The following is a 20,489-nucleotide window of genomic DNA, read 5'->3' on the forward strand; positions in this document are numbered from 1 at the left end:
GAAAATATTCAACCCCTGACAAATGTTCACCCCCGACAATGTTCACCCCCCTGACAATATTCACCCCCCAGACAATATTCAACCCCTGACAAATGTTCACCCCCAACAATGTTCACCCCCGACAATGTTCACCCCCCGACAATGTTCACCCCCGACAATGTTCACCCTCGACAATGTTCACCCCTCAACAATGTTCACCCCACCAACAGTGTTCACCCCCCACAATGTTCACCCCCCCGACAATGTTCAGCCCCTCGACAATGTTCACCCTCGACAATGTTCACCCCCCAATAATGTTCATCCCGACAATGTTCACCCACCGACAATGTTCACCCCCCACTATGTTTATCCCATGACAATGTTCACTACCCAAGAACGTTCACCCCTCGACAATGTTCACCCCCTCGACAATGTTCACCCACCGACCATGATCACCCCCGACAATGTTCACCCCCCGACAATGTTCACCCCCCGACAATGTTCACCCTCGACAATGTTCACCCCCCCGACAATGTTCACCCCGACAATGTTCACCCCCCCGACAATGTTCACCCCCGTCAATGTTCACCCCGACAATGTTCACCACCGTGACAATGATAACCCCCGAATATGTTCAGCCCGACAATGTTCACCACCCGACAATGTTCACCCCGACAATGTTCACCCCCGACAATGTTCACTCCGACAATTTTCACCCCCTACCACAATGTTTACCCCCCCCCGACAATGTTTACCCCCGACGATGTTCACGCCCCGACAATGTTCTCTCTCCGACAATGTTCACCCTCCGACAATGTTCACCCCGACAATGTTCACTCCCCGACAATGTTCACCCCCTCAACAATGCTCACCCCACCAACAATGTTCATCCCCCCGATTATGTTCTCCCCCCGACAATGTTCTCCTCCCGACAATGTTCACCCCTGACAATGTTCACCCCCTGACAATGTTCACGCCCCGACAATGTTCTCCTCCCGACAATGTTCACCCCCTGACAATGTTCACCCCCCGACAATGTTCACCCCCCGACAATGTTCACCCCCGACAATGTTCATCCCAACAATGTCCACCCCCCGACAATGTTCACCCCCCGACAATGTTCACCCCCCGACAATGTTCACCCTCGACAATGTTCACCCCCCTGACAATTTTCACCCTGACAATGATCACCCCGACACTGTTCCCCCCGACAATGTTCATCCCCAACAATTTTCACCCCCCAACAATGTTCACTCCGACAATATTCACCCCCGACAATGTACACCCCCAACAATGTTGACCCCCCGACAATGTTCCCACCCAACAATTTTCACCCAACAATGTTCACCCCCCGACAATGTTCACCCCCGACAATGTTCACCCCCTGACAATTTTCACTCCCGACAATGTTCACCCTCGACAATGTTCACCCGCCCAACAATGTTCGCCCTCCGACAGTATTCACCCCCTCCGACAATGTTCACCCCCGACAATGTTCACCAACCTGACATTTTTCACCCCGACAATGTTCAACCCCCCGACAATGTTCACCCCCTCAACAATGTTCACCCTCGACAATGTTTACCCCCCGACCATGATCATCCCCGACAATGTTCATCCCGACAATGTTCACCCCCCGACAATGTTCACCCCCGACAATGTTCACCCCCCGACAATGTTCACCCACCGACCATGATCACCCCCGACTATGTTCACCCGACAATGTTCACCCCCGACAATGTTCACCCCCCGACACTGTTCACCCCCAACAATGTTACCCCCTGACAATATTCACCCCCTGAAAATGTTCACACCCGATAATGTTCACACCCCCGACAATATTCACCCCCCAACAATATCCACCCCCTAACAATGTTCAACCTCGACAATGTTCACCCACCGACCATGATCACCCCCGACAATGTTCATCCCGAAAATGTTCACACCCCGACAATGTTCACCACCGTCAATGTTTGCAACCCGATATTGTTCACCCCCCCGACAATGTTCACCCCCGTCAATGTTCACCCCGACAATGTTCACCCCGACAATGTTCACCACCGTGACAATGATAACCCCCGAATATATTCAGCCCGACAATGTTCACCACCCGACAATGTTCACCCCGACAATGTTCACCCCCAACAATGTTCACTCCGACAATTTTCACCCCCTACCACAATGTTTACCCCCCCGACAATGTTTACCCCCGACAATGTTCACGCCCCGACAATGTTCTCTCTCCAACAATGTTCACCCTCCGACAATTTTCACCCCGACAATGTTCACCCCGACAATGTTCACTCCCCCCTGACAATGTTCACCCCCTCAACAATGCTCACCCCACCAACAATGTTCATCCCCCCGATTATGTTCTCCTCCCGACAATGTTCTCCTCCCGACAATGTTCACCCCCTGACAATGTTCAACGCCCCGACAATGTTCACCCCCCAACAATGTTCTCCTCCCGACAATGTTCACCCCTGACAATGATCACCCCCCGACAATTATCACCCTCGACAATGTTCACGACCCGACAATGTTCACCCCCCCAACAATGTTCACCCCGACAATGTTCACCCCCTCAACAATGATCACCCCACCAACAATGTTCACCCCCTGACCACGTTTCCCCCAGACAATGTCTACCACCTGACAATATTATCCCCCGACAATATTCACCCGCTGACAATGATCCCCCCCAACAATGTTCACCCCCCGATTATGTTCTCCCCCCGACAATGTTCACCCCCCGGCAATGTTCACCCCCTACCACAATGTTCACCCCCTCCGACACTGTTCACCCTCGACAATGTTCACCCACCGACCATGATCACCCCACCAACAATGTTCACCCCCTGACCACGTTTCCCCCCGACAATGTCTACCACCCGACAATATTACCCCCCGACAATATTCACCCGCTGACAATGATCCCCCCGACAATGTTCTCCCCCAACAATTTCACCCTCTGACAATGTTTACCCCCGTCAATGTTCGCCATCCGACAGTGTTCACCCCCTCCGACACTGTTCACCCCCCGACAATTTTCACTACCCGAGAATGTTCACCCCCCGACAATGTTCACCCTCGACAATGTTCACTACCCGAGAATGTTCACCCCTCGACAATATTCACCCCCCGACAATATTCACCGCCCGACAATATCCACCCCCCAACAATATTCAACCCCGACAATGTACACCCCCAACAATGTTGACCCCCCAACAATGTTCCCACCCAACAATTTTCACCCACCGACAATGTTCACCCCGAAAATATTCAACCCCTGACAAATGTTCACCCCCGACAATGTTCACCCCCCTGACAATATTCACCCCCCAGACAATATTCAACCCCTGACAAATGTTCACCCCCAACAATGTTCACCCCCGACAATGTTCACCCCCCGACATTGTTCACCCCCGACAATGTTCACCCTCGACAATGTTCACCCCTCAACCTTGTTCACCCCACCAACAGTGTTCACCCCCAACAATGTTCACCCCCCCGACAATGTTCAGCCCCTCGACAATGTTCACCCTCGACAATGTTCACCCCCCAATAATGTTCATCCCGACAATGTTCACCCACCGACAATGTTCACCCCCCACTATGTTTATCCCATGACAATGTTCACTACCCAAGAACGTTCACCCCTCGACAATGTTCACCCCCTCGACAATGTTCACCCACCGACCATGATCACCCCCGACAATGTTCACCCCCCGACAATGTTCACCCTCGACAATGTTCACCCCCCCGACAATGTTCACCCCCGTCAATGTTCACCCCGACAATGTTCACCACCGTGACAATGATAACCCCCGAATATGTTCAGCCCGACAATGTTCACCACCCGACAATGTTCACCCCGACAATGTTCACCCCCGACAATGTTCACTCCGACAATTTTCACCCCCTACCACAATGTTTACCCCCCCCGACAATGTTTACCCCCGACGATGTTCACGCCCCGACAATGTTCTCTCTCCGACAATGTTCACCCTCCGACAATGTTCACCCCGACAATGTTCACTCCCCGACAATGTTCACCCCCTCAACAATGCTCACCCCACCAACAATGTTCATCCCCCCGATTATGTTCTCCCCCCGACAATGTTCTCCTCCCGACAATGTTCACCCCTGACAATGTTCACCCCCTGACAATGTTCACGCCCCGACAATGTTCTCCTCCCGACAATGTTCACCCCCTGACAATGTTCACCCCCCGACAATGTTCACCCCCCGACAATGTTCATCCCAACAATGTCCACCCCCCGACAATGTTCACCCCCCGACAATGTTCACCCCCCGACAATGTTCACCCTCGACAATGTTCACCCCCCTGACAATTTTCACCCTGACAATGATCACCCCGACACTGTTCCCCCCGACAATGTTCATCCCCAACAATTTTCACCCCCCAACAATGTTCACTCCGACAATATTCACCCCCGACAATGTACACCCCCAACAATGTTGACCCCCCGACAATGTTCCCACCCAACAATTTTCACCCAACAATGTTCACCCCCGACAATGTTCACCCCCGACAATGTTCACCCCCTGACAATTTTCACTCCCGACAATGTTCACCCTCGACAATGTTCACCCGCCCAACAATGTTCGCCCTCCGACAGTATTCACCCCCTCCGACAATGTTCACCCCCGACAATGTTCACCAACCTGACATTTTTCACCCCGACAATGTTCAACCCCCCGACAATGTTCACCCCCTCAACAATGTTCACCCTCGACAATGTTTACCCCCCGACCATGATCATCCCCGACAATGTTCATCCCGACAATGTTCACCCCCCGACAATGTTCACCCCCGACAATGTTCACCCCCGACAATGTTCACCCCCCGACAATGTTCACCCACCGACCATGATCACCCCCGACTATGTTCACCCGACAATGTTCACCCCCGACAATGTTCACCCCCCGACACTGTTCACCCCCAACAATGTTACCCCCTGACAATATTCACCCCCTGAAAATGTTCACACCCGATAATGTTCACACCCCCGACAATATTCACCCCCCGACAATATCCACCCCCTAACAATGTTCAACCTCGACAATGTTCACCCACCGACCATGATCACCCCCGACAATGTTCATCCCGAAAATGTTCACACCCCGACAATGTTCACCACCGTCAATGTTTGCAACCCGATATTGTTCACCCCCCGACAATGTTCACCCCCGTCAATGTTCACCCCGACAATGTTCACCCCGACAATGTTCACTACCGTGACAATGATAACCCCCGAATATATTCAGCCTGACAATGTTCACCACCCGACAATGTTCACCCCGACAATGTTCACCCCCAACAATGTTCACTCCGACAATTTTCACCCCCTACCACAATGTTTACCCCCCCGACAATGTTTACCCCCGACAATGTTCACGCCCCGACAATGTTCTCTCTCCGACAATGTTCACCCTCCGACAATTTTCACCCCGACAATGTTCACCCCGACAATGTTCACTCCCCCCTGACAATGTTCACCCCCTCAACAATGCTCACCCCACCAACAATGTTCATCCCCCCGATTATGTTCTCCTCCCGACAATGTTCTCCTCCCGACAATGTTCAACCCCCTGACAATGTTCAACGCCCCGACAATGTTCACCCCCCAACAATGTTCTCCTCCCGACAATGTTCACCCCTGACAATGTTCACCCCCCGACAATTTTCACCCTCGACAATGTTCACGACCCGACAATGTTCACCCCCCGACAATGTTCACCCCCCCAACAATGTTCACCCCGACAATGTTCACCCCCTCAACAATGATCACCCCACCAACAATGTTCACCCCCTGACCACGTTTCCCCCCGACAATGTCTACCACCTGACAATATTATCCCCCGACAATATTCACCCGCTGACAATGATCCCCCCAACAATGTTCACCCCCCGATTATGTTCTCCCCCCGACAATGTTCACCCCCCGGCAATGTTCACCCCCTACCACAATGTTCACCCCCTCCGACACTGTTCACCCCCCGACAATGTTCACTACCCAAGAACGTTCACCCCTCGACAATGTTCACCCCCTCGACAATGTTCACCCACCGACCATGATCACCCCCGACAATGTTCACCCCCCGACAATGTTCACCCCCCGACAATGTTCACCCTCGACAATGTTCACCCCCCCGACAATGTTCACCCCGACAATGTTCACCCCCCCGACAATGTTCACCCCCGTCAATGTTCACCCCGACAATGTTCACCACCGTGACAATGATAACCCCCGAATATGTTCAGCCCGACAATGTTCACCACCCGACAATGTTCACCCCGACAATGTTCACCCCCGACAATGTTCACTCCGACAATTTTCACCCCCTACCACAATGTTTACCCCCCCCGACAATGTTTATCCCCGACGATGTTCACGCCCCGACAATGTTCTCTCTCCGACAATGTTCACCCTCCGACAATGTTCACCCCGACAATGTTCACTCCCCGACAATGTTCACCCCCTCAACAATGCTCACCCCACCAACAATGTTCATCCCCCCGATTATGTTCTCCCCCCGACAATGTTCTCCTCCCGACAATGTTCACCCCTGACAATGTTCACCCCCTGACAATGTTCACGCCCCGACAATGTTCTCCTCCCGACAATGTTCACCCCCTGACAATGTTCACCCCCCGACAATGTTCTCCTCCCGACAATGTTCACTCCCTGACAATGTTCACCCCCCAACAATGTTCTCCTCCCGACAATGTTCACCCCTGACAATGTTCACTCCCCAACAATGTTCACCCCCCCCGACAATGTTCACCCCCCGACAATTTTCACCCTCGACAATGTTCACGACCCGACAATGTTCACCCCCCCGACAATGTTCACCCCCCCAACAATGTTCACCCCGACAATGTTCACCCCCTCAACAATGATCACCCCACCAACAATGTTCACCCCCTGACCACGTTTCCCCCCGACAATGTCTACCACCCGACAATATTACCCCCCGACAATATTCACCCGCTGACAATGATCCCCCCAACAATGTTCACCCCCCGATTATGTTCTCCCCACGACAATGTTCAGCCCCTACCACAATGTTCACCCCCCCGACAATGTTCACCCCCCCGACAATGTTCACGCCCTGACAACGTTCTCTCTCTGACAATGTTCACCCCCCGATTATGTTCTCCCCCCGACAATGTTCACCCCCCCCCGACAATGTTCAGCCCCGACAATGTTCACCCCCCGGCAATGTTCACCCCCTACCACAATGTTCACCCCCCCGACAATGTTCACCCCCCGACAATGTTCACGCCCTGACAATGTTCTCTCTCTGACAATGTTCACCCCCCAACAATTTTCACCCCGACAATCTTCACCCCCCCGAGAATGTTCACCCCCTGACAATATTCACGCCAACAATATTCACCCCCCGACAATGTTCACCCCCAACAATGTTACCCCCTGACAATATTCACCCCCTGAAAATGTTCACACCCGATAATGTTCACACCCCCGACAATATTCACCGCCCGACAATATCCACCCCCCAACAATGTTCAACCTCGACAATGTTCACCCACCGACCATGATCACCCCACCAACAATGTTCACCCCCTGACCACGTTTCCCCCCGACAATGTCTACCACCCGACAATATTACCCCCCGACAATATTCACCCGCTGACAATGATCCCCCCGACAATGTTCTCCCCCAACAATTTCACCCTCTGACAATGTTTACCCCCGTCAATGTTCGCCATCCGACAGTGTTCACCCCCTCCGACACTGTTCACCCCCCGACAATTTTCACTACCCGAGAATGTTCACCCCCCGACAATGTTCACCCTCGACAATGTTCACTACCCGAGAATGTTCACCCCTCGACAATGTTCACCCACCGACCATGATCACCCCCGACAATGTTCACCCCCCGACAATGTTCACCCCCCGACAATGTTCACCCTCGACAATGTTCACCCCCCCGACAATGTTCACCCCCTTAACAACATTCACCCTCCACAATGTTCACCCCCCGACCATGATCACACCCGACAATGTTCATCCCGACAATGTTCACCCCCTGACAATGTTCACCCTCGACAATGTTCACGCCCCGACAATGTTCACCCCCCCGACAATGTTCTCCTTCCGACAATGTTCACCCCTGACAATGTTCACCCCCCGACAATGTTCACGCCCCGACAATGTTCACGACCCGACAATGTTCACCCCCCCGACAATGTTCACCCCCTCAACAATGTTCACCCCCTGACAATGTTTCCCCCCGACAATGTCTACCACCCGACAATATTACCCCCCGACAATATTCACCCGCTGACAATGATCCCCCCAACAATGTTCACCCCCCGATTATGTTCTCCCCCCGACAATGTTCACCTCCCCCGACAATGTTCAGCCCCGACAATGTTCACCCCCCGGCAATGTTCACCCCCTACCACAATGTTCACCCCCCCGACAATGTTCTCGCCCCCGACAATGTTCTCTCTCCGACAATGTTCACCCCCCAACAATTTTCACCCCGACAATCTTCACCCCCCCGAGAATGTTCACCCCCCCGTCAATGTTCACCCCCCCGACAATTTTCACCCCCTGACAATGTTCACGCCAACAATATTCACCCCCCGACAATGTTCACCCCCAACAATTTTCCCCCCTGACAATATTCACCCCCTGAAAATGTTCACACCCGATAATGTTCACCCCCCCGACAATATTCACCCCCCGACAATATCCACCCCCCAACAATGTTCAACCTCGACAATGTTCACCACCGACCATGATCACCCCCGACAATGTTCATCCCGACAATGTTCACCCCCCGACAATGTTCACCCCCCGACAATGTTCTCCCCCAACAATTTCACCCTCTGACAATGTTCACCCCTGTCAATGTTCGCCATCCGACAGTGTTCACCCCCTCCGACAATGTTCACCCCCTCAACAATGTTCACCCTCGACAATGTTCACCCCCCGACAATGTTCACCCCCGACAATGTTCACCCCCCGACAATGTTCACCCACCGACCATGATCACCCCCGACTATGTTCACCCGACAATGTTCTCACCCTGACAATGTTCATCCCGACACTGTTCCCCCGCCGACAATGTTCACCCCAACAATGTTCACCCCGACAATATTCACCCCGACGATGTACACCCCCAACAATGTTGACCCCCGACAATGTTCCCACCCAACAATTTTCACCCACCGACAATGTTCACCCCTGACAATGTTCACTCCGACAATTTTCTCCCCCTACCACAATGTATACCCCCCGACAATGTTTACCCTCAACAATGTTCACGCCCTGACAATGTTCTCTCTGACAATGTTCACCCTCCGACAATTTTCACCCCGACAATGTTCACCCCGACAATGTTCACTCCCCAACAATGTTCACCCCCACTACAATGTTCACCCCCTGACAATATTCACCCCCTGACAATGTTTCCCCCCGACAATGTCTACCACCCAACAATATTACCCCCCGACAATATTCACCCGCTGACAATGATCCCCCCAACAATGTTCATCCCCCGACAATGTTCTCTCTCCGACAATGTTCACGCCCCGACAATTTTCACCCCGACAATGTTCACTCCCCGACAATGTTCACCCCCTCAACAATGTTCACCCCACCAACAATGTTCACCCCCTGACAATGTTTCCCCCGACAATGTCTACCCCCCTACAATATTACCTACCGACAATATTCACCCGCTGACAATGATCCCCCCAACAATGTTCACCCCCCCGATTATGTTCTACCCCCAACAATGTTCAACTCCCCCGACAATGGTCACCGCCGACAATGTTCACCACCCTGACAATGATAACCTCCAAATATGTTCACCCCGACAATGTTCACCCCCCGACAATGTTCACCCCTGACAATGTTCACCCCGACAACGTTCACCCCCCGACAATGTTCACCCCCACTACAATGTTCACCCCCAACAATGTTCACCCCGACAATATTCAACCCCGACAATGTACACCCCCAACAATGTTGACCCCCCAACAATGTTCCCACCCAACAATTTTCACCCACCGACAATGTTCACCCCGAAAATATTCAACCCCTGACAAATGTTCACCCCCGACAATGTTCACCCCCCTGACAATATTCACCCCCCAGACAATATTCAACCCCTGACAAATGTTCACCCCCAACAATGTTCACCCCCGACAATGTTCACCCCCCGACAATGTTCACCCCCCGACAATGTTCACCCCCGACAATGTTCACCCTCGACAATGTTCACCCCCCGACAATGTTCACCCCACCAACAGTGTTCACCCCCCACAATGTTCACCCCCCCGACAATGTTCAGCCCCTCGACAATGTTCACCCTCGACAATGTTCACCCCCCAATAATGTTCATCCCGACAATGTTCACCCACCGACAATGTTCACCCCCCACTATGTTTATCCCACGACAATGTTCACCCTCCGACAGTGTTCAGCCCCTCTGACAATGTTCACCCCCGACAATGTTCACCCCTAACAATGTTCACTCCCCAACAATGTTCACCCCCGACAATGTTCACCCCCTGACAATGTTCACCCTCGACAATGTTCACCCCCCCGACAATGTTCGCCCCCCCCGACAATTTTCACCCCGACAATGTTCACCCCGACAATGTCCTCCCCCCTGACAATGTTCACCCCCTCAACAATGTTCACCCTCGACAATGTTCACCCCCCGACCATGATCACCCCCGACAATGTTCATCCCGACAATGTTCACCCCGACACTGTTCCCCCCGACAATGTTCACCCCCAATAATTTTCACCCCCCAACAATGTTCACCCCCCAACAATTTTCACCCCCGACAATGTTCATCCCCTGACAATGTTCACCCCCCGACAATTTTCACCCCCGACAATGTTCACCCCCCACAATTTTCACCCCCCAACAATGTTCACCCCGACAATATTCACCCCCGACAATGTACACCCCCAACATTGTTGACCCCCTGACAATGTTCCCACCCAACAATTTTCACCCACCGACAATGTTCACCCCTCGACAATGTTCACCCCAACAATATTCACCCCCCGACAATGTTCAGCTCCTCGACAATGGTCTTCCCCAGACGATGTTCACCCCCCGACAATGTTCACCCCACCAACAGTGTTCACCCCTGACAATGTTCACCCCCCCCGACAATGTTCACCCCCTCGACAATGTTCACCCTCGACAATGTTCACCCCCGACAATGTTCACCCCCAACAATTTTCACCCCCCAACAATGTTCACCCCGACAATATTCACCCCCAACAATGTTGACCCCCCAACAATGTTCCCACCCAACAATTTTCACCCACCGACAATGTTCACCCCTCGACAATGTTCACCCCAACAATATTCACCCCCCGACAATGTTCACCCTCTGAAAATGTTCACACCTGATAATGTTCACCCCCCGACAATGTTCACCCCACCAACAGTGTTCACCCCCGACAATGTTTACCCCTCCACAATGTTTACCCCCGACAATGCTCCCCCCCGACAATGTTCACCCCGACAATGCTCCCCCCGACAATGTTCACCCCCTGACAAAGTTCACCCCCCCAACACTGTTCACCCCCGACAATGTTCACCCCCCCACAATGTTCTACCCCACAAACTGTTCACCCCCCACAATGTTCAACCCCGACAATGTTCACCCCCGACACTGTTCACCCCCCGCAATTTTCTACCACCCTACAATGTTCACCCCAACAATGTTCACACCCCAACAATGTTCACCCCCCGACAATGTTCACCCCCCGACAATGTTCATCCCAACAATGTCCACCCCCCGACAATGTTCACCCCCCGACAATGTTCACCCTCGACAATGTTCACCCCCCTGACAATTTTCACCCTGACAATGATCACCCCGACACTGTTCCCCCCGACAATGTTCATGCCCAACAGTTTTCACCCCCCAACAATGTTCACTCCGACAATATTCACCCCCGACAATGTACACCCCCAACAATGTTGACCCCCCGACAATGTTCCCACCCAACAATTTTCACCCAACAATGTTCACCCCCCGACAATGTTCACCCCCGACAATGTTCACCCCCTGACAATTTTCACTCCCGACAATGTTCACCCTCGACAATGTTCACCCGCCCAACAATGTTCGCCCTCCGACAGTATTCACCCCCTCCGACAATGTTCACCCCCGACAATGTTCACCAACCTGACATTTTTCACCCCGACAATGTTCAACCCCCCGACAATGTTCACCCCCTCAACAATGTTCACCCTCGACAATGTTTATCCCCCGACCATGATCATCCCCGACAATGTTCATCCCGACAATGTTCACCCCCCGACAATGTTCACCCCCGACAATGTTCACCCCCCGACAATGTTCACCCACCGACCATGATCACCCCCGACTATGTTCACCCGACAATGTTCACGCCCGACAATGTTCACCCCCCCGACAATGTTCACCCACCGACCATGATCACCCCCGACTATGTTCACCCGACAATGTTCTCACCCCCGACAATGTTCACCCCGACAATGCTCCCCCCGACAATGTTCACCCCCTGACAAAGTTCACCCCCCCAACACTGTTCACCCCCGACAATGTTCACCCCCCCACAATGTTCTACCCCACAAACTGTTCACCCCCCACAATGTTCAACCCCGACAATGTTCACCCCCGACACTGTTCACCCCCCGCAATTTTCTACCACCCTACAATGTTCACCCCAACAATGTTCACACCCCAACAATGTTCACCCCCCGACAATGTTCACCCCCCGACAATGTTCATCCCAACAATGTCCACCCCCCGACAATGTTCACCCCCCGACAATGTTCACCCTCGACAATGTTCACCCCCCTGACAATTTTCACCCTGACAATAATCACCCCGACACTGTTCCCCCCGACAATGTTCATGCCCAACAGTTTTCACCCCCCCAACAATGTTCACTCCGACAATATTCACCCCCGACAATGTACACCCCCAACAATGTTGACCCCCCGACAATGTTCCCACCCAACAATTTTCACCCAACAATGTTCACCCCCCGACAATGTTCACCCCCGACAATGTTCACCCCCTGACAATTTTCACTCCCGACAATGTTCACCCTCGACAATGTTCACCCGCCCAACAATGTTCGCCCTCCGACAGTATTCACCCCCTCCGACAATGTTCACCCCCGACAATGTTCACCAACCTGACATTTTTCACCCCGACAATGTTCAACCCCCCGACAATGTTCACCCCCTCAACAATGTTCACCCTCGACAATGTTTATCCCCCGACCATGATCATCCCCGACAATGTTCATCCCGACAATGTTCACCCCCCGACAATGTTCACCCCCGACAATGTTCACCCCCGACAATGTTCACCACCGACCATGATCACCCCCGACTATGTTCACCCGACAATGTTCTCACCCCCGACAATGTTCATCCCGACACTGTTCCCCCGCCGACAATGTTCACCCCAACAATGTTCACCCCGACAATATTCACCCCGACGATGTACACCCCCAACAATGTTGACCCCCGACAATGTTCCCACCCAACAATTTTCACCCAACGACAATGTTCACCCCCGACAATGTTCAACCCCCAGACAATATTCACCTCCTGAAAATGTTCACACCCGACAATGTTCACCCCCGACAATTTTCACCCCGACAATGTTCACCCGACAATGTTCACTCCCTGATAATGTTCTCACACCCGACAATGTTCATCCCGACACTGTTCACCCCCCGACAATGTTAACCCCCCAACAATTTTCACCCCCCAACAATGTTCACCCGACAATATTCACCCCCGACAATGTACACCCCCAACAATGTTGACCCCCGACAATGTTCCCACCCTACAATATTCACCCCCCGACACTGTTCCCCCGCCGACAATGTTCACCCCAACAATGTTCACCCCCGACAATATTCACCCCCGACAATGTACACCCCCAACAATGTTGACCCCCGACAATGTTCCCACCCTACAATTTTCACCCACCGACAATGTTCACCCCCCGACAATGTTCACCTCCTGACAATTCTCACCCCCGACAATGTTCACCCCCTCAACAATGTTCACCCCCTGACAATGTTTCCCCCCGACAATGTCTTCCCCCGACAATATTACCCCTGACAATATTCACCCGCTGACAATGATCCCCCCAACAATGTTCACCCCCGATTATGTTCACCTCCCCCGACATTGGTCACCACCGACAATGTTCACCGCCCTGACAATGATAACCCCCCACAATGCTCATGCCCCGACAATGTTCACCCCCTACCACAATGTTCACCCCCTCCGACAATGTTCACCCCGCGACAATGTTCATGCCCCGACAATGTTCTCTCTCCAACAATGTTCACCCCGAAAATGTTCACCCCTGACAATGTTCACCCCCCGACCATGATCACCCCCGACAATTTTCACCCCCGACAATGTTCACCCCCGACAATGTTCACCCCAACAATGTTCACCCCGACAATATTCACTCCCGGCAATGTACACCCCCCAACAATGTTGACCCCCCGACAATGTTGACCCCCGACAATGTTCACCCCGACGCTGTTCCCCCCAACAATGTTCCCACCCAACAATTTTCACCCACCAACAATGTTCACCCCCCGACAATGTTCACCCCCGACAATGTTAACCCCCCTGACAATGTTCACCCCCCAGACAATATTCACCCCCTGAAAATGTTCACACCTGATAATGTTCACCCCCCGACAATGTTCACCCTCTCGACAATGTTCACCCTCGACAATGTTCACCCCCCGACAATGTTCTCACCCCCGACAATGTTCACCCCGACATTGTTCACCCCCGACCATGTTCACCCCCAACAATTTTCACCCCCCAACAATGTACACCCCAACAATGTTCACCCCCCGACCATGATCACCCCCGACAATGTTCATCCCGACAATGTTCACCCCCCGACAATGTTCACTCCAACAATATTCACCCCCCGTCAATATTCAACCCCTGACAAAGTTCACCCCGACAACGTTCACCCCCGACAATGTTCACCCCCCAATAATGTTCATCCCCCCACCCAATGTTCACCCCCTCCCGACAATGTTTAGCCCCCAACAATATTCACCCCCCCAACAATGTTCGCCACCCAACAATGTTCACCCCCCGACAATGTTCACCCCCAACAGTGTTCACCCCTGACAATGTTCAGGCCCCAACAATGTTCTCCCCCTGACAATGTTCACCGCGACAATGTTCACCCCCGACAATGTTCACCCCCGATAATATTCATCCCCCCACGCAATGTTCATCCCCCCGACAATGTTCACCCCCACCCTACAATGTTCACACCCCTGACAATTTTCACCCCCCGACAATGTTCATCCCGACAATGTTCACCCCCTGACAATGTTCACCCCGACAATATTCACCCCTGACAATGTACACCCCAACAATGTTGACCCCCCAACAATGTTCCCACCCAACAATTTTCACCCAACGACAATGTTCACCCCCGACAATGTTCGCCCGGACAATATTCATCCCCCGACAACGTTCACTCCCGACAATGTTCACTCCCCAGACAATATTCACCCCCTGAAAATGTTCACACCCGATAATGTTCACCCCCCGACAATGTTCATCCCACCAACAGTGTTCACCCCCGACAATGTTGAACCCCCCGACAATGTTCACCCTCTCGACAATGTTCACCCGACAATGTTCACTCCCCTACAATGTTCTCACCCCGACAATGTTCACCCCGACACTGTTCACCCCCCGACAATGTTGACCCCCAACAATTTTCACCCCCCCAACAATGTACATCCCGACAATATTCACCCCCGACAATGTACACCCTCAACAATGTTGACCCCCCTGACAATGTTCCCACCCAACAATTTTCACCCACCGACAATGTTCACCCTCCGACAATGTTCACCCCCCAACAATTTTCACCCCCCAACAATGTTCACCCCGACAATATTCACCCCCGACAATGTACACCCTCAACAATGTTGACCCCCGACAATGTTCCCACCCTACAATTTTCACCCACCGACAATGTTCACCCCCCGACAATGTTCACCCCAACAATATTCACCCCCGACAATGTTCACCTCCTGACAATGTTCACCCCCTGACAATGTTTCCCCCCGACAATGTCTTCCCCCGACAATATTACCCCTGACAATATTCACCCGCTGACAATGATCCCCCAACAATGTTCACCCCCCGATTATGTTCACCTCCCCCGACAATGGTAGCCACCGACAATGTTCACCGCCCTGACAATGATAACCCCCCACAATGCTCATGCCCCGACAATGTTCACCCCCTACCACAATGTTCACCCCCTCCGACAATGTTCACCCCGCGACAATGTTCATGCCCCGACAATGTTCTCTCTCCGACAATGTTCACTCCCCGACAATGTTCACGTCCCGACAATGTTCACCCCCCCGACAATGTTCACCCACCCGAAAATGTTCACCCCCTGACAATGTTCACCACCGACCATGATCACCCCCGACAATTTTCACCCACCAACAATGTTCACCCCCCCGACAATGTTCACCCCCGACAATGTTAACCCCCCTGACAATGTTCACCCCCCAGACAATATTCACCCCCTGAAAATATTCACACCTGATAATGTTCACCTCCCGACAATGTTCACCCTCTCGACAATGTTCACCCTCGACAATGTTCACCCCCCGACAATGTTCTCACCCCCGACAATGTTCACCCCGACATTGTTCACCCCCCGACCATGTTCACCCCCAACAATTTTCACCCCCAACAATGTACACCCCAACAATGTTCACCCACCGACCATGATCACCCCCGACAATGTTCAACCCGACAATGTTCACCCCCTCCCGACAATGTTTAGCCCCCAACAATATTCACCCCCCCAACAATGTTCGCCACCCAACAATGTTCACCCCCCGACAATGTTCACCCCCAACAATGTTCACCCCGACAATGTTCAGGCCCCAACAATGTTCTCCCCCTGACAATGTTCACCGCGACAATGTTCACCCCCGACAATGTTCACCCCCGATAATATTCATCCCCCCACGCAATGTTCACCCCCCTGACAACGTTCACCCCCACCCTACAATGTTCACACCCCCGACAATTTTCACCCCCCAACAATGTTCATCCCGACAATGTTCACCCCCTGACAATGTTCACCCCGACAATATTCACCCCTGACAATGTACACCTCAACAATGTTGACCCCCCAACAATGTTCCCACCCAACAATTTTCACCCACCGACAATGTTCACCCCGACAATGTTCACCCGGACAATATTCATCCCCCGACAATGTTCACTCCCGACAATGTTCACTCCCCAGACAATATTCACCCCCTGAAAATGTTCACACCCGATAATGTTCACCCCCCCCGACAATGTTCATCCCACCAACAGTGTTCACCCCCGACAATGTTGAACCCCCGACAATGTTCACCCTCTCGACAATGTTCACCCCGACACTGTTCACCCCCCGACAATGTTGACCCCCAACAATTTTCACCCCCCCAACAATGTACATCCCGACAATATTCACCCCGACAATGTACACCCTCAACAATGTTGACCCCCCCCGACAATGTTCCCACCCAACAATTTTCACCCCCCGACAATGTTCACCACCGACAATGTTCACCCCCCAACACTGTTCACCCCGACAATGTTCACCCCCAACAATGTTCACCCTCCGACAGTGTTCACCCCACCAACAGTGTTCACCCCCCCACAATGTTTACCCCCCGACAATGTTCCCCCCGACAATGTTCACCCCCCCGACAATGTTCACTCCCTCAACAATGTTCAGTCTCCCAAAAATGTTCCCCCCCGACAATATTCACCCCCGACAATGTTCGCCCCGACAATATTCACCCCCCGACAATGTTCACCCCCCGACAATGTTCACCCCCTCGACAATGTTCACCATCGACAATGTTCACCCCCCCGACAATGTTCATCCCCCGACAATGTTCACCCACCGACCATGATCACCCCCGACAATGTTCACCCCCCCGACAATGTTCACCCCCCCGACAATGTTTATTCCGACAATGTTCACCCCCCGACAATTTTGACCCCCGACAATGTTCGCCCCCCGACAATTTTCACCCCGACAATGTTCACCCGACAATGTTCACTCCCCTACAATGTTCTCACCCCGACAATGTTCACCCCGACACTGTTCACCCCCGACAATGTTGACCCCCAACAATTTTCACCCCCCAACAATGTACATCCCGACAATATTCACCCCCGACAATGTACACCCTCAACAATGTTGACCCCCCCGACAATGTTCCCACCCAACAATTTTCACCCCCCGACAATGTTCACCCACCGACAATGTTCACCCCCCAACACTGTTCACCCCGACAATGTTCACCCCCACACAATGTTCACCCTCCGACAGTGTTCACCCCACCAACAGTGTTCACCCCCCCACAATGTTTACCCCCGACAATGTTCCCCCCCGACAATGTTCACCCCCCCGACAATGTTCACTCCCTCAACAATGTTCAGTCTCCCAAAAATGTTCCCCCCCGACAATATTCACCCCCGACAATGTTCGCCCCGACAATATTCACCCCCGACAATGTTCACCCCCCGACAATGTTCACCCCCTCGACAATGTTCACCATCGACAATGTTCACCCCCCCCGACAATGTTCATCCCCCGACAATGTTCACCCACCGACCATGATCACCCCCGACAATGTTCACCCCCCCGACAATGTTCACCCCCCCGACAATGTTTATTCCGACAATGTTCACCCCCCGACAATTTTGACCCCCGACAATGTTCGCCCCCCGACAATTTTCACCCCGACAATGTTCACCCGACAATGTTCACTCCCCTACAATGTTCTCACCCCCGACAATGTTCACCCCGACACTGTTCACCCCCCGACAATGTTCGCCCCAACAATGTTCTACCCCACAAAATGTTCACCCCCCCACAATGTTCACCCTCCGACAATGTTCATCCTGACAATGTTCAACCCCGACAATTTTCACCCCCGACAATGTTCACCCCGACACTGTTCCCCCCGACAATGTTCACCCCCAACAATTTTCACCCCCCAACAATGTTCTCCCTGACAATATTCACCCCGACAATGTACACCCCCAACAATGTTGACCCCCCAACAATGTTCACCCCAACAATATTCACCCCCGACAATGTTCACCCCGACAATGTTCACCCCCCTGACAATGTTCAACCCCCAGACATTATTCACCCCCTGAAAATGTTCACACCGGATTATGTTCCACCCCCGACAATGTTCACCCCACCAACAGTGTTCACCCCCCACAATGTTTACCCCCGACAATGTTCCCCCCGACAATGTTCACCCCCGACATTGTTCACCCCGACAATGTTCATCCCCCGACAATGTTCACCCCCCCACAATGTTTACCCCCGACAATGTTCCCCCGACAATGTTCACCCCCCGACATTGTTCACCCCGACAATGTTAACCCCCAGACAATGTTCACACCCGACAATGTCCACCCCCTGACAAAGTTCACCCCCCCCAACACTGTTCAACCCCGACAATGTTCACCCCCCACAATGTTCACCCTCTGACAATGTTCACCCCCGACAATGTTCACCACCCGACAGTGTTCACTCCCCGACAATGGTCTTCCCCAGACAATGTTCAACCCGACAATGTTCACCCCCCCGAAAATGTTCACCACACCAACAGTGTTCACCTCCGACAATGTTCACCCCCTGACAATGTTCACACCCGACATTGTTCACCCCCTGACAAAGTTCATCCCCCCAACAGTGTTCACCCCCGACAATGTTCAGCTCCTCCGACAATGTTCAACCCCGACAATGTTCACTCCGACAATGTTCACCCCGACAATGGTCTCTCCCTGACAATGATCACCCCCTGACAATGTTCACTCCCCGACAATGGTCTCTCCCCGACAATGTTCACACTCCGACAATGTTCACACCCTACCACAATGTTCAACCCCCCCGACAATGTTCACACCCACCACAATGTTCACACCCCGACAATGTTCACCTCGACAATGTTCGACCCCCGACAATGTTCGACCCCGATAATGTTCGACCCCGACAATGTTCACCTCCTGACAATTTTCACCCCGACAATGTTCACCGCGACAGTGTTCACTCCCTGACAATGATCCCCCACCCACAATGTTCACCCCCCGATAATGTTCACCCTGACAATATTCACGCCCTGACAATGTTCACTGCCCAACAATGTTCACCCCCCGACAATGTTCACCCTGACAATGTTCAGCCCCCAACAATGTTCTCCCCCCCGACAATGTTCACCCCGACCATGTTTGCCCCGACAATGTTCACCCCCGACAATGTTCACCCCCCCGATAATGTTCACCCTCCCACACAACGTTCACCCCTCCGACAATGTTCACCCCCCGACAATATTCACCCGACAATATTCACCCTG

The sequence above is a fragment of the Hemiscyllium ocellatum genome, chromosome 31 (assembly GCF_020745735.1).
Source record: "Hemiscyllium ocellatum isolate sHemOce1 chromosome 31, sHemOce1.pat.X.cur, whole genome shotgun sequence".
Classification (NCBI taxonomy): Eukaryota; Metazoa; Chordata; class Chondrichthyes; order Orectolobiformes; family Hemiscylliidae; genus Hemiscyllium; species Hemiscyllium ocellatum.